Raw genomic sequence first — 21,779 nt, forward strand, 5'->3', positions numbered from 1 at the left:
CAAAGAGAGGGGAAGATAGAGAGGGACCTTGGGGAATTGCTCTACCATCTCCTGCCCCAGGTCACACAGGGTGAAGCGGTGAAGGAAGATATTCTGTCCTCACATTCTTTTCTCCTGAGCTGGTCAGGATACTAACAAGACAGGGTCAAAGGAAAGTAGCAGCAGATTGGCAGAGAGCGAGAGTGATAGACGAGCAGATCAACAGGGAGAGAGGTAAACAGATCAAAGATAGACAAGTGGCTAGCCATCAGACAGACTTTGCGCTCATGCTTGTGGGCTAGCATTATTGGAGCTAGTGCTATTTGGAATAGATCTCCATGTTCCTCAGAAACTGCTGCTCTCCAGGTTGGGAAAGGACACCAACCCTGTGGGGATGCGAGGGCAATAACCCTGCCACTTTGCATGCCACTATGCTGTGCCAAGGAGACATTGCTTTGGGGGCAAAGTCTGGGAGGGAAGAGGAAGCTCTGAGAGTGAAGCTGAAATTCAACACCCCCTGCCAAGGACATTCCTTCCAGGTATTCCTCATAACGAGTCTAAAGTCTGACCCTCAACCCTGGCCTACCAAGCCCCAATCTCTTGGGCCAGTCAGCATTCAACGGGACACAGTGCAAATATGCCTCTCGGAGTCTATGCTCTCTTTCATGACTTCTATCGGGAGGGGGGGCAGAAGGCACTCGGAACCAGACTCCACATCAGGAGTCAACCAATAGCTATTTTGTGGTCTTTCCTTTAGGAGCTAAATTTTAAACATCAAAGTATCCCTCACATTTCCCTCACTCGCCCACCTTCAAAAATGAGAATCTGGACAACGCACCAAAGAACTGGTATGCAAAATGGTCTTTCCCGCTGACCTTACCAAATCAAATTTCAAGTTGGGTATGACTTTTAAAAATGTTGTTTCCAATATTTAGACACCCAGCTACATTGTCCAAAGTAGAAAGATCAGGGATCCATGGCTCAGAGGTCTTAATGAGTAAAACCAAACATTAGAGGCTGTGAATTCTAATCTCAGTGCTGTGTGACCTTGGGTAAATCCCTTAACCTTTCTGTGCCTCATTTTCCTCTGCTGTAAAATGAGGATAACAATACTAACCTTCCTCTCAGAGATGTTGTGAGCAATAACTAATAAAAGAAATGATAGCAAAGTCTTTTTCCAATATAAATTGCTATATAATGCTTAATCATAGTAGTTGACATCTGTACCTAAGCTTGTTCGGATGCCTATAATCTCAAACCTTGTACGTCATTTGTTAATCCCTAATATAACTATAAGTAGTTACCCCAGGTATGGGCCGGTGTGCCCCAGTGTCTAGAACCGGAGATTGAAGTTAAGATTTATGAGTTCTATTCCCAGATCTCCTAATGACTCACTATGTGATCTTGGACAAGTCCCTTCACCTTTGGTGTCATCACTTCCCCACCAGTATAACAAACATAATAATACTTCCTACATAAGGCTGTTGTGAAAATTAATTACTGTTTGTAAGACATTTTAAGATGTGTGGATAAAAAGCAGCCGAGAATTGCAAATGTCTACGACCATTAGTGCCTGCCAGTAAAATAAAGAATAAAAGAATCATGCTCTACATAGTCATTTAAGGGACAGATAATGAACAACTTCACTACAACAGTGTTTAAAATGATGATTTGTCCTGTTCCCTGGCACTAAGCATTCCACCCGGTGCTGGATTTTCTTGCAATTAGTTCCCTTCAAGGAAATTTGCTTTTCAGAGGTGCAGACCTCTTTCTTTCGAGAAAGACTGGCTTGTGATTTTTCATCAGCGTTGGGAAGCCTTTTGAAATGGCCAGGAGTGTACCGCAGCCAGCTCTGTAAGCAGTGGAAAATGGATCCAGACTCCTTAGGTCACGTCCACCCTAAATGACTGGATCTCAACCTTCTCAAATCTTATGTAACATAGTAGTGGCATCTATGCTCTCATGGCCGAGGAGTCATGATCTTGCAGTATACTCTGGATTGCTTCAGGGTGAAGGGAAAAATCAATTGCAATGACAAAAGGAAGCCCTTTCATGACTGAGTTGCTAATGAGGATATGCCCTTCAGCATGGGTGACAATGTGGGAAATCAGATGTAAAACATTATTGAGCTGGCTGAGTCTCCTCCTCTTCCCTCCTTTTCCCCCTCCCCCGCCCCACCCCCCACTACTCCCTGAGTGATGATTGGTCAGGCATCAGTGTTCTCCACTGGATGAGGGTCTCAATAAAGCTGACTACTAATTGCACTCACCTGGAAGAACTTCAAAAGCAGGAGTCCTTTGTGATACCACGTAACAGGAAGGAGGCCTTATAAAACCCTAAAGGACTTTGGCTGAACACTATAAAAACGATCCCTCATTTCTAGCGATTTATTAATTTTCAATCTTTCGATCAGATGTATTTTGATTCTCTGAAGCAAATGGGAATTGTATTATTTATGTCCTCGATTCAAACTTAAATGTGTGGGTACAGTATCTAGCTTTTCAGAGGGAGAAGACGGGGAAGGGATGTATACCAAAAGTGAAAAAATAACTTTCTCTTGCCTGTAAATAAGTAGATTAGAATGACTACAGATGTGGAGAACTGAGGATAGTCTTACCCATCCAATGCCCATATTTTTCCTGCTAAACTGGCAGATCTGAAAGTAATAATAATAATGATTATTATTGTTATTATGGTATTTGTTAAGCACTTACTATGTGCCGGGCACTATATTACGCACTGGGGTGGATACAAAGCAAATTGGGTTGGACACAGTCCTTGTCCCACGTGGGGCTCACAGTTTCAATCCCCATTTTACATTTGAGCTAAGGCACAGAGAAGTGAAGTGACTAGCCCAAGGTCACACAGCAGATAAGTGGCAGAGCTGGGGTTAGAACCCATGATCTTCTGACTCCCAGGCCTGTGCTCTATCCACTACACTATAGAAAGTAGTTCTACAGCTGCCTCTTCTACTTGCCATTAAAAGGTTTAAGCCTCCTTCATATCTGTACATTAAAGAGTCACTGAGACTTCATGGAAACTTTCCGAACTCACTCCATATAATATAAACATTAATTCCATTAATTAATGTTTGCAAATGGCTTTGTAGGAGAAAAGCACAGATGTTCTGAGTGTTAAATGTTATCATGCCTTCTCTACATCATAGGCTACCTGTCATTTATTTTTCTTTCCTCATTCATTGCTAAAAACATTTGCATAACGATGGATCTGTGCTCCCACTAGACTCTTATTACTCAGTCCGCACCATAATTCTCAGTGAAGTAATGCTCATTTCCACAGAAATCATCAGAATTGATTGCCAAAGGACGCCGGCTTTGGGAGGCGAATAAGCTGCAGAATCAGCTGAACTCCTAGGGGAACAACAAAGACAAAGTTGAAAAAGAAGTGGAATTTAGGATGTATCTTTGTAGGGACTTTAATCTGTCATTTTAAAACTGGCAAATCTCTCCCTGACTTCGTCTGAGAAGTAAGGGACCCAGATTAAAGAAACTTTAATTTATATTTAAATACTTTCTCCCCATCCCTCCCCCCACCATCCCATTCTTCTCCCCAACTAAAATCTGGCCAGAGTCCAAGAACATAGCAAATCTTCTTGAACTGCACACACAAGCTAAAATGCTCTATGGAGTTCCTCTCCAGCCAGAATCTTCTAATACAAATACTTGCTGGTTATCACATTGTCATTTAGTGGCCTGGGAAAAAGATATTTATTGAACGGTACCTGACTGTCTTAGAAGAACTTATCTTCCAAATACATAAACTTCAGATGAAGTGATTAAGTTCAGTGGGTAAGATCAGGCAAGTGAGTTTGTCTTTTTGAATCTTTTTAATCAATCAATCAAGGGTTTTTATTGAGCATTTACTATGTGCAGAGCATTTTAGTAAGGCTCGTCCTCTGCCTCCCACCCTCTAGCTATGGAAATCCCTCAAGGCTCAGTTCTGGGTCCCCTTCTATTTTCCATCTTCCATCAACTCATTTGCTCCCATGGCTTCAACTTCCATCTCTAAATGGATGATTCCCAAATCTACATCTCCAGGCCTAATCTCTCTCCTTCTCTGCAGTCTCTCATTTAATAATGATGGTATTTGCTGCAGCCTTCAGGACACCTCTACTTGGATGTTTCGCTGACACCTCAAAACTTAACATGTCCAAGACAGAACTCCTTATCTTCCCACCCAAACCCTGTCCTCCCTGCTACCACTCTCAGAGAGGTGTAGCGTAGAGAACACAGACCCACCAGCTCGTTCCCAGTCAGGCAAATTTAATCCCACTCCCTCCCAGGAGGGCTCAACACATGGCCGCCTGTCCAGGTACTGAGCGTGGGCCGCTTACACTCATTTATTGAGTGCTTACTGTGTGCAGAGCTCTGTATTAAGCACTGGGGAGAGTACAGTATAACAATATAACAGACACATTCCCTATCCACAAGGGGCTTACAGTTTAAAAGGGGAGACAAATAAATAAATTATGGATACGTACGTGAGTTCTGTGAGGCTGAGGGAAGGGTAAATAAAGCTTAAAATCGAAGTGCAAGAGTGATACAGAAGAGAGTGGGACCTCCACCTCTCCCTTCCCCTCCCCACAGCACTGTACTTGTCCGCTCAACTGTATATATTTCCATTACCCTATTAATTTTGTTAATGAATTGTACATCGCCTTGATTCTATTTAGTTGCCATTGTTTTTACAAGATGTTCTTCCCCTCAACTCTATTTATTGCCATTGTTCTTGTCTGTCCATCTCCCCCGATTAGACTGTAAGCCCGTCAAACGGCAGGGACTGTCTCTATCTGTTGCCGACCTGTTCATCCCCAAGCGCTTAGTACAGTGCTCTGCACATAGTAAGCGCTCAATAAATACTATTGAATGAATGAATTGAATGAAAAGAGAGCTAAATGATGTCACTTAAGTCTGTCACATAGAGATACCCACTGGCACAGGGATGTAATAATAATAATAATGTTGGTATTTGTTAAGCGCTTACTATGTGCAGAGCACTGTTCTAAGCGATGGGGTAAACACAGGGGAATCAGGTCATCCCACATGGGGCTCACAGTCTTAATCCCCATTTTACAGATGAGGGAACTGAGGCACAGAGAAGTTAAGTGACTTGCCCACAGTCACACAGTAGAAAATAGAATCAAGAAAGTCAGCAGGCCAATTGGAAAATTAGGGCTATTGGGGAAGTATGCTGATGGTGAGCCATGAGCTTCCTACCAAACTGAAGTTCTATAGGGCTGTGGTGGTTTTAGGCCTCAATTGTTGTAGCATGCCCTAATGGAAAGAGCGTAGGCCTGGAAGTGAGAGGACTGGGGTTCTAATCCTGGCTCCACCACTTGCCTGCTGTGTGACCTTGGGCAAACTGCTTATCTTCTCTGTGCCTCATCTGTAAAATGGGGATTGAATACCCGTTCTCTCTCTCTGCCCCCTAATAATAATAATAATCATAGTATTTCTTAAGCACTTACCATGTGCCAGGCACTGTATTAAATGCTGGGGTAGATACAAGCAAATTAGGTTGGAGACAGTCCCTGTCCCACGTGGGGCTCACAGTCTCAATCCCCATTTTACAGATGAGGTAAACTGAGGCACAGAGAAGTGAAGTGACTTGCTCAAGGTCACACAGCAGACAAGTGGCAGAACTGGGATTAGAACCTATGATCTTCTGCCCCCCAGGCCCGTGCTTTATCCCTTTGTGGGATAAGGATTGGGTCTGATTTGGTCATTCTGTATCTACCCCAGGACTTGGTACATCTTAAGTGCTTAACAAATACAATAAAAATTAGTAGTAGTATTAACAAATATCTTTATTATTGTCATTATCACAGGAGGCACATTCAGTTTCTTGAACAGTTTTACCTATGAGCAATACAAAGCATCAAATAGCAGTTATCCCTCTAAAGCATGTCCAAGCAGTTCCTTATCAGTAAGGTTTACTATATTGGGCTGCACATGTCAAAATATGAAAAACCAAACCAGAGTATTTTGGGGGGAGGGGGCTTTGTTGCTATATGGACTTGGCCACTTGTCTGCTGTGTGACCTTGGGCAAATCACTTCACTTCTCTGGGCCTCAGTTACCTGATCTGTAAAATGGGGATTGAGACTGTGAGACTGTGAGCCCCACATGGGATGGGGACTGTGTCCAACCCGATTTGCTTGTATCAACCCCGGCGCTTAGTACAGTGCCTGGTACATAGTTAAGCGCTAAACAAATACCATCATTATTATTATTATTATTATTACACTTTTAATAATAATTCTTTGCACTTGATTAGTATCTTTTAATTGCCAGGAATTCAAACTAAGTATTTTTATCCATGAATGAAGACAGAAAGAGCCTAACTTCTCCTGGATCAACCCACAGGTCTAAAGCAGGGCTAGGAATCTTCAGATGCCTGACTCCGGGTGAAGTGCAAGAAATAATAATCAATCAGAAATCTCCCATCGTGTCCAGAACTGTTTGTTCTAAGACAATCTGAAAACATTTCTGGAATCTTTGAAAAGTGATACTTCTTGAAAGTGTTCTCACTGAAGAGAACTGAACCTCAGTATAAATACTTGCCTTGAGAGAATTTTTTTCTCCCAGAGTTCCAAACCAAGAGGTGGATCTGGGTACACGTTCCTTGCACTTGGTTGGTCTGAAACTCTGGGGTAAAACCTTACCCTTCTAAGGGGAGAGAAAAGAAACCTTTGGCAGTGATGCTAATCCATCTTCTGTTAAACCTGAGAAGCCAATGGTAATGGAACATGTATAGCAGCAGAGAGAATCTGACTCTATTCACCTAATTAATTTTCTACCAGCTGAAAAATGGATTTCCTTTCATGTAAATGGAGCGATCCCATGAAAATGGGTACTAGATTTCCATCAGAGAAAAAGCTGAACACAACCTTATATTTTTAGGGCTCATAAGTGTGCCTAACTCTCCACTTTATTCTTCACATACCAGTCACATGCATACATACTCATACATACTCCATCAAGGGCAGACATCCTTTGGGGTTTTTTTATGTGTTTGTTTAATAGTATTGGTTAAGGGTTTACTAAGTGCTATTCAGTGTACTAAGCGCTGAGGTAGGTACAAGCTCATCAGGTTGGACACGGTCCATGAACCATAAGGGGCTCACAGTCTTAATCCCCATTTTACAGATGAGGTAACTGAAGCACAGAGAAGTTAAGTGATTTGCCCAAGGTCCCACAGCAGACAAGTGACGGAGCCAGAATCAGAACCCAGATCCTCTGACTCCCAGGCCCACACTCTTCCACTAGTCGATGTTGAAAGTTGTAGAATGCTTATAGAAGGAACGGTGGAGAGTGCGGATATGCAAAACCTGCACATGATCGGAATTGTGTCTGCCCTAAGGCAATTGGTGGGGCTTGGGGTATAAGGAAACAACACACTCTCAGCTTTTTTAAATGCTGCCATCTTCTCCACTATCAACATCCAGCTGAAAACTGGGAGTCAATTGCTGAGGACAGAACTGTATGGTGCACTGCCATCTGGAAGGGAACAGTTTTGTTGGAGCATATGGAAAGAGAGACAAGGAGGCAAAAGAGAAAACAGTGCCAGAAGCTACAAAAATTAAGGACACAGTAAGGGACAAAATTTGTGTGTGCCTGATGTGGCCAGGACTACGGTTCCCGCACTGGCTATTTCAGCCACGCATGCACTCATAGGTGAATTTCACCATCAGCAGCATCTTCTTCGAATACGAAAGGCAACTACATATGCACATCAATCAGTGGTATTTATTGAGCGCATAGGTGCACCTAACACTTTACTAAGCATTAGGAGAGTACAATACAAAAGAGTAGATGTAGACAATTCCTGCCCACAGGGATCTTATAGACTAACATCATCATCATCATCATAAAAATCATTTATTGAATATAATACAGTTACCCTCTCAGGGTCACACCTGGAGAGTTTTTCCAGGACTCTACCAGTCTCAACTACGGGAGGGAGAGTCAAGCAGAGGCATACCCATTCCATTCCTAGCTTGACCAATGGCTAGAGAGTGGAAGGCAATCTGCTACAAGTCAAGACTCCCCTGTGCTGGGCAGCAGTGGCATGGGAAAAAGTCGAGGGCGGAGACTCAAGTTTACCACGCGGAAGGCGACAATGGTAAACCTCTTCCAGATTTTTACCAAGAAAATTCTATGGCTACACTACCAGAATGGTTGCAGATGGAGAATGGGGTGTTCTGGGAGAGATGTGTCCGTGGTATCGCTATGGGCCAGAGACGACTCAACGGCATAAGACAAGACAATACAGTTGGTCAAACATAGCTCTGGGGAAAATACAAAGAAAACTAACAGGAAAAATTGTTGCCCTCAGAGGGCTAATAGTCTAAAATGTGGGGAGAGACAAGTAGACTGTGAGCCTCATAAGGGACAGGGACTGTGTCCAACCTGATTAACTTGTATCTACCCTAGTGCTTAGAACAGTGGTTGACATATAGTAAGCAGTTAACAAATACCATTTAAAAAAAAATTAGAAAAGGTTCAGCTCTCCAATACCACTGACCAATTCATTAATGACACCCAGTAACATCTACTAAGGAACGGAAGAAATAATATACCCTTTTTTGAGCAAACTTGGTCAATGTCTCCCCAAGATTCTAAGAACAAGAAAAATAAAGATAAGGAGCGGCATTAGAGAAGACAAAAAGCCGCATGGCCTAACGAAAAGAGTTTGGGCCTGGGAGTCAGATGACCTGGGCCCGGTTGCTCCACTTGTCCACTGTGTGAATGTCAGGAAGTCATTTAACTACTCGGTGACTCAGTTACATCATCTGTAAAATGAGAATTCAACACCTGTCTCCCTTCTACCTAGACCCTGGGCCCAGTATGGGACAGGGACTGTCTCACCTGATTACCCTCTATCTACCCTAGTACTTAGAACAGTGCTTAGCACATAGTAAGCCCTTAACAAATACCAGTATTATGGGATAAAGGAGGAAACAAAGATTTGGAAAGAGTGCCTCAACAATTAGATGGGTGGGAGAAAGTGGCTGGTAGGTATATTGGAGAAAATGGAAGGCTAGGTTGGAGACTAGGCGTTGATAGACAGGAGCAAAATTAGTTGTTTATTCAAATTTTAGACTCATTCATTAATCCTCAGTATATTTGCATTTTGATATCATCCATATTTTGAAGTTCCACCTCTAGGAAATTCCAAATAGCAACCTCACAATGTAAGTTCCTGAGTTTCTTTCCTCCAGAAAAAATACTAGTGCAAGTTTTACTCTATTTTAAGGGTAGCATTTGAGGCTACATGTCAGATTCAAACAAAGGTCAAACACCTAGCATTTCAGAGTCTTTGGTCCTGGAACTTTGAAAACTTTGGTTTTCACATTTATCTATAAAGTCCAAAGCTAGGGAAGAAAAAAATAAATCCTTTTTCTTGTATCTGGGGCCCAAGCTCCTTTCCTCATTTCCTTTTAAGACGGAGCCCTCACTCACCTCAGAATGAAAGCTTCCTGTTCAGAGGAATTAGGTGACTCTCCTGGAGGGTAGAGAACTTATGCCTTAAAATGTGAACCCTAGGCCTAGTTTGGGGAAAATATCAACTCAAGCAAGGACTCCAAAACTGTCCTCCTGGGATGAGGAAGAAATCTGTATTTGACATCCAACAATCATGGGGTCCTTTGGAGTAAAATTCTGTGACATTTAGGTAGGAGATATTCAGAAGTCATGATAACATTATCAATGTAAACAGCCCCCCCACCCCCACTCCAGGAATTCAAAGCATTCTACAGACTCTTTCCCATTCACCGTCACAACATAATATACTTACTGGGAAAATGAGACAAGGAATCCAGCCCTTGTCTCCTTTTTCCTGACTTGTTTACACCTGAAGATGATTTATCTAACCAGCTGAGGCTCACGATAAAGATTCAATTAGCGCAATCTGTAGCTACTGGTCAAAATCAGCCTGTGCTCACTGGACCTCTGCATCATCACAAATTAAGTGGCTTTTCATTTTATTTACACTGAATTTAACGTAATTCGCTTATAGGCTAACTTCCTGCTCAACAACTGCTCATCTGGATACCACATAAGCACATGCCCAGTTCAATTAGGAGGAGAAAGAGAAAAACAGAACATGCTATCCATGGAATAAACATAAAAAATCAAAGGCACAATGACAGAACAAAAAAACTAGATGAGCGAATATACTGGTTATGTATGTTTGCTTCCCCTCCTCTGGAAAGAGACCTCTCTGATGTTTAGATTTGTGGTGAAACTAGAGAGCTCCTTTAAAAGTAGTTGAAAACTACTCAATAAGAAAAAGCTGACAGGTCAGAGAAAAGGGAATATTAGCAATAAATCTTATCAAGCCGCTTTACAGACCTTAGCAGAGTAATAAGTGAATAATTGAAGAGAGTGGCGGACTCATTAAATTCTCCAGTTCAGGCCTTACAGCCCAGAGCCTTTTCAAACAAAAAGCTTTGAGGGCTGGATTTCACAATTTTCCACCACATGAGTAAACTTTATTTTGGACCTCAGTGAGGCAATAACTGCAAATTTCTCTCTTTCTCTCCCCCATCGTCCCTTTCTCCTTGCCTCTTTTCTTCATTCTCTCTCTTTCTCTCCCTCCCCCTCTCTTTCCCTCTCTCTGTCTTCCTCTCTCTCTCTTTCTCTCCCTCTCCTGCTCTCTTCACCTCTGTGTGACAGAGCATTTTGATGAGGCTTAGATAAAACTGATCCAGAGTGTATTACAGAAGAAAAGAGAAGTGAAAAACTCTGAAAACCAAACTGAGCTCCTATAAAAGCCAGAGAGGAAGGATGAGGAGTTGAAACCAAGCACCCATCCCTTACAGACCTCCTGCTGTTTTATTTGCTTCCAGTTCCTTTTCCCCATGCTGGGAAGCTAAAATATGTAGCACTGGGTGAGGGGACAGACCCTGTGTTTTGGTAGAAACTGCTTGTCTAGAAAAGTTAATAGGACAGCTGTACCTATGAGGACAGCCTTGGATCGGTGTTCCTTCTTCCCTTCCCCCCTGCCCAAATAATGAGGTAGCCTATAATTATTTTTTTTAAACCTGACAGGTTTTGAGGATATGATGAGCTCTAATTGTAGAAGAGCAGTTAGGGAGACTTGTAATTATACAGTCATTAAGCCAGTTAAATGCACTCCAGTCTCTTCACCATGCTGGGTATTCCTTGTGTCAACTGGCAGATTCCCAACTGCACCAAAGCTGAAGGAATAAGCTGACCATCAGGGGTGAGCAGACATCCCCCCATCACCAAAATGTTAGGTTGCTACTTCTCGGCAACTGAGGCTTTCTCAACCTATGAGAACACCAGGTCTAGTCATAATGACGGTTGGGCTGGGAATTCCAAATTGAAAAAGACGTGTCCTGAGTCAGAAGGAGGGTCATGAAGAACTTCATAGCATAACAGCGCACTGAGAAACAGGATGGAGAAGGGAAGGGTGGGATTGAAGTGATCCTTATTGGAGAACTGAATGCCGGATTGTGGGAAGGCAGACTGTACTTATTGAGGAATTTGTCTGCCCTCAGTCAACTTTTGAGCTGTTATGGGCCCTAATGAAGGAAAACCAAGATCGCAGCAAGTATTGGAGCTACTGCAGAAGAGGGAAAGGAAGGAAAGCACTACTTAACTTTCTCCAGCCTCTCATTCTTTGATAATGCAGTTCCTGGAACAGTAATGCCCTCTAGGTCCCTGAATCAACACACAACAAAACCATCCTATCACAGTAAGCTCCCTTAGCACATAGGGTCTCTCCTACTGAGAATCAAACAATCCACCAATCAGTTGTATTTATTGAGCACTTACTGTATGCAGGGAACTGTACTAAACACTTGGGAGAGTACAACACAACAATATGACAGACACATTCCCTCCCCACAACAGTCTTACAGTCTAGACGGGGAGAGAGACATTAATATAAATAAATTCCGGATACATACATAAATGTCGTGGGGTGGTGAGGTTGGGGATGAATAAAAGGAGCAAATCAGGGTGATGCAGTAGCGAGTGGGAGAAGAGGAAATGAAGCCTTAATCAGGGAAGGCCTCTTTGAGGAGATGTGCCTTCAATAGGGCTTTGAAGGTGGGGAGAATAATTGTCAAAAATGAAGAGGGAGGGCATGCCAGGCTGGAGGCAGGACATGGGTGAGAGGTCGGTGGCAGATAGATGAGATCGGGGTACAGTGCGTAGGTTGGCATTAGAGGAGCAAAGTGTGTGGGCTGGGCTGTAGTAAGATTCAATTTCAATTCAATAGTATTTATTGAGCGCTTACTATGTGCAGAGCACTGTACTAAGCGCTTGGGATGAACAAGTCGGCAACAGATAGAGACAGTCCCTGCCGTTTGACGGGCTTACAGTCTAATCGGGGGAGACGGACAGACAAGAACAATGGCACTAAACAGCATCAAGGGGAAGAACATCTCGTAAAAACAATGGCAACTAAATAGAATCAAGGCGATGTACAATTCATTAACAAAATAAATAGGGTAACGAAAATATATACAGTTGAGCGGACGGGTACAGTGCTGTGGGGATGGGAAGGGAGAGGTGGAGGAGCAGAGGGAAAAGGGGAAAATGAGGCTTTAGCTGCGGAGAGGTAAAGGGGGGATGGCAGAGGGAGTAGAGGGGGAAGAGGAGCTCAGTCTGGGAACGCCTCTTGGAGGAGGTGATTTTTAAGTAAGGTTTTGAAGAGGGAAAGAGAATCAATTTGGCGGAGGTGAGGAGGGAGGGCGTTCCAGGACCGCGGGAGGACGTGACCCAGGGGTCGACAGCGGGATAGGCGAGACCGAGGGACGGTGAGGAGGTGGGCGGCAGAGGAGCGGAGCGTGCGGGGTGGGCAGTAGAAAGAGAGAAGGGAGGAGAGGTAGGAAGGGGCAAGGTGATGGAGAGCCTCGAAGCCTAGAGTGAGGAGTTTTTGTTTGGAGCGGAGGTCGATAGGCAACCACTGGAGTTGTTTAAGAAGGGGAGTGACATGCCCAGATCGTTTCTGCAGGAAGATGAGCCGGGCAGCAGAGTGAAGAATAGACCGGAGCGGGGCGAGAGAGGAGGAAGGGAGGTCAGAGAGAAGGCTGACACAGTAGTCTAGCCGGGATATAACGAGAGCCCGTAATAGTAAGGTAGCCGTTTGGGTGGAGAGGAAAGGGCGGATCTTGGCGATATTGTAGAGGTGAAACCGGCAGGTCTCGGTAACGGATAGGATGTGTGGGGTGAACGAGAGGGACGAGTCAAGGATGACACCGAGATTGCGGGCCTGCGGGACGGGAAGGATGGTCGTGCCATCCACGGTGATGGAGAAGTCTGGGAGAGGACCGGGTTTGGGAGGGAAGATGAGGAGCTCAGTCTTGCTCATGTTGAGTTTTAGGTGGCGGGCCGACATCCAGGTGGAGACGTCCCGGAGGCAGGAGGAGATGCGAGCCTGAAGGGAGGGGGAGAGGACAGGGGCGGAGATGTAGATCTGCGTGTCATCTGCGTAGAGATGGTAGTCAAAGCCGTGAGAGCGGATGAGTTCACCGAGGGAGTGAGTGTAAATGGAGAACAGAAGAGGGCCAAGAACTGACCCTTGAGGAACTCCAACAGTTAAAGGATGGGAGGGGGAGGAGGCTCCAGCGTAGGAGACCGAGAATGATCGGCCAGAGAGGTAAGAGGAGAACCAGGAGAGGACAGAGTCCGTGAAGCCAAGGTGAGATAAGGTATGGAGGAGGAGGGGATGGTCGACAGTGTCAAAGGCAGCAGAGAGGTCAAGGAGGATCAGAATGGAGTAGGAGCCATTGGATTTGGCAAGAAGGAGGTCATGGGTGACCTTAGAGAGAGCAGTCTCGGTAGAGTGGAGGGGACGGAAGCCAGATTGGAGGGGGTCTAGGAGAGAATGGGAGTTAAGGAATTCTAGGCATCGATTGTAGACGACTCGTTCTAGGATTTTGGAAAGGAAGGGTAGTAGGGAGATAGGACGATAACTGGAGGGGGAAGTGGGGTCAAGAGCGGGTTTTTTTAGGATGGGGGAGACGTGGGCATGTTTGAAGGCAGAGGGGAAGGAGCCCTTGGAGATTGAGTGGTTAAAAATAGAAGTTAAGGAAGGGAGGAGGGCAGGGGCGATGGTTTTAAGAAGGTGAGAGGGAATGGGGTCCGAGGCGCAGGTGGAGGGGGTGGCACTTGCGAGGAGGGAGGAGATCTCCTCTGAGGATACTGCAGGGAAGGATGGGAAAGTAGGGGAGGGGGTCGTTGGGGGGGAGGGGAGAGGCGGAGGGGTGACTTTGGGGAGCTCAGACCTGATCGTGTTGATTTTCGTGAGGAAATAGGTGGCCAGATCATTGGGGGTGAGAGATGGGGGAGGGGGAGGAACAGGGGGCCTAAGGAGAGAGTTAAAGGTCCGGAACAATCGGCGGGGGTGACGGGCATGGGTGTCGATGAGGGAGGAGAAGAAGCTTTGCCTGGCGGAGGAGAGGGCAGAGTTAAGGCAGGAAAGGATAAATTTGAAGTGTGTGAGGTCGGCTTGGTGCTTGGACCTTCGCCAGCAGCGCTCAGCAGCTCGAGCATAGGAGCATAGGAGGCGGACGGAGGAGGTGATCCAGGGCTGTGGGTTAGTGGAGCGAGAGCGGCGGAGGGAAAGGGGGGAGAGAGAGTCGAGATGAGTAGAGAGGGTGGAGTTGAGAGCGGAGACCCGATCGTCGAGAGTGGGAAGAGAGGACAGGGCGGCAAGGTGAGGAGAGATGCTATTGGAAAGACTGATGGGATCGAGAGAGCGGAGGTCTCTGTGGGGCAGTAGCGAAGATTTGCAGGGGGAGGGAGTGTGAGAGATGAGGCAGGTGAGAAGGTTATGGTCAGAGAGAGGGATTTCAGAGTTGGTGAGGGAGGAGATAGTGCAGCGGTAGGAGATGACGAGATCGAGGGTGTGACCGAGTCGGTGAGTGGGCGCGGTATGGTGGAGGAGGAGGTCGGCAGAGTCGAGGAGGGATAGCAGGCGGGCGGCAGAGGAGTCGTCGGGTACATCCGTATGGATGTTGAAGTCTCCAAGGATCAGAGTGGGCAGAGAGAAGGAGAGAAGGAAGGTGAGAAAGGGGTCAAGGTGGTTGAAGAAGTCGGAGGTGGGACCGGGAGGGCGGTAGATGACGGCGACAAGTAACTGGAGTGGGTGGTAGAGGCGAATGATATGGGCTTCGAAGGAGGGGAAGAAGAGGGAGGGGGGAGGAGGGATAGTGCGGAAGCGGCATCGGGGCGAGAGGAGGAAGCCGACGCCTCCTCCCTTACCGGTGAGTAGTAAGAGAGTAGTGATGGGGGGTAGGAGGGGGCCAACTCATGCAGTGTTTTAAAACCTATGGGAAGGAGTTTCTGTTTGACGCAGAGATGGGTGGTGGGCAGGGATTGTCTCTATCTGTTGCCAAATTGTACATTCTAAGCACTTAATATAGTGCTCTGCACATAGTAAGTGCTCAATCAGTACTATTGAATGAATGATTGAACCGCTGGAGATTCCTGACGAATGGGGAAATGCTGTAGAAAGAGCCCAGGCCTGAGAGGCAGAGGACATGACTTCGAATCCTGGCTCCACCACTTGCCTGCTGTGTTACTTAACCTCTCTGGGCCTCAGTTACCACAGTTGTAGGATAGTGAATAAAATACTTATTGTCCTTCCCTCTAAGACTGTGAGTCCTATGTGGGACAGGGACTGTATCTGATCTTATCACACTCTATCTATCCCAGTGCTGGGCACTTAGTAAGTAAGCACTTAACAAATACCAATATTAGAACTGTTAACTTTGTAAAATGCAGAGTTCATCATTTCATCTGGCCCAGGTCACACCATACTAGTAATGGAATTTCTTGAAAGTCTTCGGGTCCAATGCACTACACTAAGGGCTTAGGAAAGTACAACCAAACCTACAGGAAGCTCACACTTGGATGGGGAAGACAGACAATAATAATAATAATAAAAATAATGTTGGTATTTGTTAAGCGCTTACTATGTGCCGAGCACTGTTCTAAGCGCTGGGGTAGACACAGGGGAATCAGGTTGTCCCACGTGGGGCTCACAGTCTTAATCCCCATTTTACAGATGAGGGAACTGAGGCACAGAGAAGTTAAGTGACTTGCCCACAGTCACACAGCCGACAAGTGGCAGAGCTGGAATTCGAACTCATGAGCCCTGACTCCAAAGCCCGTGCTCTTTCCACTGAGCCACGCTGCTTCTCTATTTTCTAGACAAGAAAATACCTACAGTCAGAGTAAGTAGAATGAAAGAACACACTAAGGAGGCAGGCCTGAGAAGGAAGAGTCAAACCTGTGCTTTAAAACCTCTATTATAGATAGAAGTCAATCAATCAATAGTATCGCTTGTGACTTCCGGTTCGCAGAGCACTGTATTAAGCACTTGAGAGAGTACCAACTCTGCTGTATTGTACTCTCCCAAGTGCATAGTACAGTGCTCTGCACACAGTACGTTCTCAATAAATATCATTGACTGATTATTCTTAATAATCATGATATTTGTTAAGCACTTACTATGAGCTAAGAACTGTATTAAGTGCTGGGGTAGCTACAAGATAATCGGGCTAGACACAATTCCTGACTCCACAGGGGCTCATGGTCTAAGAAGGGGGGAGAATGGGTATTGAATACCCATTTTAAAGGATGAGGAAACTGAGGCACGGAGAGGTTAAATGACTTGCCCAATGTCACAGAGCAGGCAAGTGGCAGAGCTGAGATTAGCATCCAGGTCCTCTGAGTCCTTTTCCCTAGGCCGCATTGTTTCCCCAGTACAACAGAGTACTATATAATGGAGTTACTAGACAAAATCCCTGCCCTCAAGGAGGATACAATCTAGTAGGAGAGACAGACATCAGAGGTATTTGAGTAGGGGGGATGTGTGCAGGCAAGTCAGTTAACTTCTGTGTGCCTCAGTTACCTCATCTGTAAAATGGGGATTAAGAATGTGAGCCCATGTGGGACAACTTGATTACCTCGTATCTTCCCCAGTGCTTAGAACAGTGCTTGTCATATAATAAGCACTTAGCAAATACCATTATTATTATTGTTATTATTTGGTGACCAAATATCTGGATTGAAGGAGAGAGATGGGTCCAGGAAAATGCCATGGTTGTGGGCTTTTTTTATGGCATTTGTTAAGTGCGTACTATGTGCCAAACACTGGAATAGGTACAAGTTAATTAGAGGGGGCACAGTCCCTGCCCACACTGGGTTTACAGTCTAAGTCATAGGGGGAACAGGTATTTAGTCCCCTATTTTTCAGTTGAGGAAACTGAGACACAGAGAAGTTAAGTGACTTGCCCAAGGTCCCACAGCAAACAATTGGCCAAGCTTGTATTAGAACCCAGGTCCTCTGGTATTCCCAGGCCCATGCTCTTTCCACTAGGCCATGCTGCTTCTCAGCTTGTGAGACAGACAGGATGGTAATGTTGTCAGCAGTGATGAGAAAGCTTCCGGAAGGAGATGGATTGGGTGGGAAGATGAGTTTTCTTTGGAACTTATTTGTGCAAAAATATACAATAAGTTTTTGGGGGGGGTTTTAAACTCTTACTAAATGTTAAGATGGGTTTGAGAATTCTTTGAATGAACAAACACAAACCCACTCTCTCCTTCTCTAGACTTAATCCTAAACTACAGTTTCTGGAGTCTTGGGAATCTAGAAAGGTTTACTCAACCCAAGTAAGCTCAAAGAGGTCTTCTCTCTCAAACACCATGTGCTTTCTGCTCAGGTCTCTGTTTCCTCAACAAGTCTTATGCAACTAAAGGCAAAAGACTTCCTATCTGCTTCCTATATACTGACTCTCTAGCTCCAGGACTATGCCCAGTTCCTGATGGAGCATTAGTTCTGCATCCTTAATGTCATCAAGCTCATTGTGGGAACATATCTATCAGCTCTGCTATATTGTACTCTCCAAAATGCTTAGTACAGTGCTCTGCACGCAGTAAGCGCTCAATAAACATGATTGATTGCGGTGAAGAAATCCCCCATGAGTTTCTCCGGGTCTTATCCTCCAAGCTCTTTTTGAAAGCAAGGTGGTGTTTGGAGCCTGTAGAATTGCAAATTCCTTTCCCTTGACAGGTCTCTAGTATTAAACATATCTTTATTTTGGAAATAGCTCCAGTCCCAGGGAACACAGCTAAGATCATCTGAAGAAGAAAAAAAATTCCAAATATTAAAATATCCTATAAGAAATATTCTAAAGAAAACATTTGGGTCTGAAATAAGAGTACTTAAAAGAATAGTCTCAGCTCATCCATCAGATGGCCAAACATACTCAACTCCTGCAGAGAGAGTCTCAGAATGTGGCAATCACAGCAGGAAGGACCCTCCAGGCAAATGCCACCTTACCTTAGAGGTCAAGAATTCATCCCAGCAAGTCAGAAGTGAAAGCGTTGACAGGTAGAAGAAAAGGCCAATTCTAGTACAATCGGTGAAATAATTTATGATCCAGTGTATGACTGTAATTGGCTGGAGCATTTACAGGCTATAAAAACATTTCTGAGCACAGTGACCTTCAGCATGCTAGATCATGGGTTTATAGCACCAAAGAATTATTTTATTGCCTCAGTTCAGAGTAAATAAGGACAGGACACCAAGTAGGCTGAATGGTTGGTAGCTAGCAAACTCCTTGAACATTCTATGGGTAGAAAAATAGAGGATAACAGCTAGGCATTTCTCCTGACAATTTGTTAGTTGATTATTCATTTTATGTCAACTAGAGAGTGAACTCACTGTGTGTATCGAGACTCAGTGAGGAATCTCTTCCTCCATTCCTGAATGACCCTCTCTCCAGAAACTAAGTTACTAGAGCTGAATCCATGTGACTTGTCTGTAAGATAGGGAGCTTCAACACTTATCCATTCCTCTCAGCCTTAAATGGAATGTGCAGTTGATACTTTGGAACAGAGACTCAACTGCAATGCTGACACTGAGGCCTCGTTTATCCATCAAGCCATAGTATTTATTGAGTGCTTACTGTGTGCAGGGCACTATACTAAGTGTTTGGCAGATTATAATATAATAGAATTGGCAGACACAATCCCTGCCCTCAAGGGGTTGACACTATAGTGGGAGGAAACAAATATTAAAATAAATTACACATGGGGAAATGCCAGGGTACAAGGTCATGTACATATGCGCTGTGGGTGGGGTAAGTTTCTAAGCGCTTAAGGGGTAGAGACTCAAGTGCGTAGGCAATGCAGGAAAGAGGGCAAATAGGGTGGGTAAATGAAGGGTTAATCAGGGAAGACTTCCTGGAGGAGATATGATTTTAGTAGGGTTTGGAAAATAGGAAGAGTGGTGGTCTTTTGGAAGGGGGAGAGAGTTCCAGGCCAGAGGGAGGACATGGGCAAGGGGTCAGAGGCGAGACAGATGATATCGAGGGATAGTGAATAGGTTGGTGTTAAAGGAATGAAGTATGTACCTTCTGGGTTGTAATGGGAGATCAACAAGGTTAGATAAGAGTGGGAGAGCTGATTCAGTGACTTTGTAAGGAGTTCCTGTTTGGTGCAGAGGTGGATGGGCAACCATTGGAGGTTTTTGAGGAGATGTGGACTGATCAGTTTTTTAGAAAACTGCAGAGTGAAGTGGAGTGAGGAGAGACAGGAGACAGAGAGGTCAGCGAGGAGGTTGATGCAGAAAATGAGGCGGAATATGATAGCTGCTTGGACCTTGTTATAGCATTTCTGCTGGAGAGGAAGGGGCAGATTCTGAAGACGTCACGAAGGTCAAGCTGGCAGGATTTGGTGACGGTCTGAATATGAAAGAAATATCAGTTCAATCAATATATCGTATTTATTGAGAGTTTACTGTGTGCAGAGCACTGTACTGAGTGCTTGGGACAGTACAATATAACAGAGTTGGTAGACACATTCCCTGCCCACAACAAATTTACAGTCTAGAGGGGGAGACAGACATTAATATAAATAAATAAATTATGGATGTGTACATAAGTGCTGTGGGGCTGAGGGAGGGATGACTAAAGGGTGTAAATCCAAATATAGAGCAATGCAAAAGGAAGTGGGAGAAGAGGAAATGAGGGTCCAGTTGGGGAAAGCCTCTTGGAGGAGATGTGCTTTCATTAAGGCTTTGCAGGTGAGGAGAGTGATAGTCTGTTGAATATGAAGATGGAGGACATTCCAGATCAGAGGCGGGACATGGACGAGAGGTCAGTGGAGAGACAGATGAGATCGAGGTAAAGGGAGTAGGTTGGCACTTGAGGAACAAAGTGTTTGGGCCAGGTTGTAATAGGAAATCAGGGAGGTAAAGTAGGAGGGGGGAAGGTGATTGAATGCTTTAGAGCTGAAGGTAAGGAGCTTCTGTTTAAAGTGGAGGTGGAATGATGATGCCAGGATTATGGGCTATCAATACTTATCACTAGAAACAAACAGTAGGGAATTAAGTTAATCCATCAAGAGTAACATGTTGAGCCTTTTGGTCTCTGACTTCAGGCTGAAATTTAGTGCTGCATATAGTATTGTATATGGAAATTAAAAATTCTGTGCTCTATCTTGCATTCATGTGTACTGAGATGCACTGTATTCAGTGAATTATGTAATATTTTGGGGAGACAAAAAATAAGTATTAGAGAATTACATCCATACTCTACAGATGATTCTTACCTGTGATTCCAAGAAGCAGCATGGCCTAGTGGATAGAGTATGGGCCAGGGAGTCAGAAGAACCTGAGTTCTAATCCCAGTTGTGTGACCTTGGGCAAGTCACTGAACTTCTCTGTGTCTTAGTTACCTCATCTATAAAATAGGGATTAAGCCTGGGAACCCTATGTGTGACAGGGACTGGGTCCAACTTGATTTGCTCATATACACCCCAGAGCTTAATACAATGCCTGGCACAGAGTAGGTGCTTAACAGATACCACAATAATTATTATCATCATCACCATCCTTTGCAACTTAATTTTTGTACATACACAAGTAGAGGAGAAAAAATTCTGAAGGGGACATGCCTAACTGTCTATTCAAAGCCAGTTCTTCGGGAATGGAAACCACTTAAATCTAGGATTGTCTGATATTTAGTTTGATGACCCAGAAGTTAATCTGGAGAGAAGAGCCTATCAGCATACTAGAAAAATGGAAAATTTCCATCATATGTGAGACTAATTTTTGGAGACATGTGATTACATTTTTGATCTATACCTCTACAAAAGGGCATTTCTTAGGGCTAAGGAGAAAAGGAAATAAAACCTACAATTAGGCATAATACTTTTGGATATTCCTTAATCTACTTGTTACTTACAGCCCCTTTATTGGGGGTAAAGAAAGTAGAGAAAAAGAGAGGAAGAGTGAGTGAAAGAGCACACTATGCACTAACTTTAAATTTGAAAAATAAGATGAGAAGGAATGCATCTTTGGACTGAGAGATCGAAAATGACTGGTCTCATGTATTAGATAATTACTGATTAGCTATTACATCAGATAAACCAGGATGGAACAAATCTTGTCTTGGGCTGGGTATGAAAACCAGTAAACAAAGCAGTACAGGTTATTTAATATCCACTCCAAGTCTCCAAAGCCCCCTGCCTCTCACCAAACTAAAATACATATTTTGGAAAGCTCCAAGGATTATAAAGTTGATCTGCCTCTGATAGAATTCAGTGTTCCTTGGTTTGAGTCTAAGAAATCAAAGTGGACAGTAACTCCTCTAAAATGCCTTGTTCATCTGGAATAACAAGAGAAACAGTATGGCCTAGTGGATAGAGCACAGGTTTGGGAGTCAGAAGGACCTGGGTTCTAATACCAGCTCCACCACTTGTCTTCTGTGTGACCTTGGGCAAGTCACTT

General features: G+C 44.4%; 1 non-coding gene across 1 annotated transcript; it reads left to right on the forward strand.

The window, feature by feature from the left end:
• The first annotated feature begins 7,899 nt into the window (after window positions 1–7,899).
• On the forward strand, window positions 7,900–8,039 carry LOC114808349. Its single transcript, XR_003756195.1, has one exon. It is a non-coding gene; the product is annotated as a small nucleolar RNA SNORA7 (small nucleolar RNA).
• The last annotated feature ends 13,740 nt before the right edge of the window (window positions 8,040–21,779 follow it).

The sequence above is a fragment of the Ornithorhynchus anatinus genome, chromosome X5, assembly GCF_004115215.2.
Source record: "Ornithorhynchus anatinus isolate Pmale09 chromosome X5, mOrnAna1.pri.v4, whole genome shotgun sequence".
Lineage (NCBI taxonomy): Eukaryota > Metazoa > Chordata > Mammalia > Monotremata > Ornithorhynchidae > Ornithorhynchus > Ornithorhynchus anatinus.